Here is a 1,070-nt window from a genome sequence, read left to right as displayed (position 1 = left end):
TGTGTGTGTGTGTGTGTGTGTGTGTGTGTGTGTGTGTGTGTGTGTGTGTGTGTGTGTGTGTGTGTGTGTGTGTGTGTGTATGTGTGTATGTGTGTACAAGGCATTTAGACACTTGAACAGAGCTGAGTGCTGGAGGAGAAGCAATAAGAAAAGACTGATTAGCAGACAGGCCACATGCTCTCTCCAGATATGCAGCTTTAGCAGTTCCTCCCATACCCAGTGTCTGGCATATTGATCAGCTTCTTGTAATAGAGAGAGGGGCAGTGTGCAAAATCAATGCTTGGTTTTTTTCCCTCCATCCCCCCCTGTCTCTCTCTATCTCTCTCTCTCTCTCTCTCTCTCTCTCTCTCTCTCTCCTGCAGTGTGGAGAACACACCTCTAGCTTTTCCTCTTGTACACTTACACCCAGCAGATTCTGTGTTGCCACAACAAAACGACACAAAAGCTCTATGGCGACGTGTTTGTGTTGTCCTGCTTGTACTGTCGGGCCTTCTGCTTACAGACCTGAAGGTGCAAACATTCCACAACACCACGTGAGCCCCCCCCCCGGGCTCCCCCAGCAGGGGTCAGCTGTGTGATGTTGTGTGTGGACGAGGAGGACTAGCTGAGTCCCGTCTCGTCTGCGGGATCACGACAGGCTCCTCCCCCCTCTTACGCAAGTGTCCTCTTTTCTAAAATCTCTCTGGATTGACACAGATTATGAAAAAAGAGCAAGATTATTGCTGCCCTCGCGGTGCGCGCGGTCTGTCTGCTGTCAGAAAATAGACTTCATTTAGGTAATCCAGACACTTTATCGCAGCTCACGTGTCTGGAATTTGGCCGGCGGTCCAGCGGCCGGTCCCGCCTGCACACGTCCAGCGTCTTAACAGGCAGCGGACGAGTGCCGTCCACTAATCGCTCCTGGTTGTTGGACACCATGACGTGGCCTTCAGGTTCCACCTTTACGAGGAACCCGCCTTCCTTTCTGCCGCTCTGTCGACCTGACCGTATCGGGCCGGGTTTGTGGACCTCTCTCGGCACCTCTGGACGCAGAATTGATTCATTCATTCCGAAAACCAATTAAAGCAGCT

This window comes from Brachyhypopomus gauderio, chromosome 15 (genome assembly GCF_052324685.1).
Source record: "Brachyhypopomus gauderio isolate BG-103 chromosome 15, BGAUD_0.2, whole genome shotgun sequence".
Classification (NCBI taxonomy): domain Eukaryota; kingdom Metazoa; phylum Chordata; class Actinopteri; order Gymnotiformes; family Hypopomidae; genus Brachyhypopomus; species Brachyhypopomus gauderio.
The sequence above is the reverse complement of the archived record's forward strand: the minus strand, read 5'-3'. Positions refer to the sequence as shown.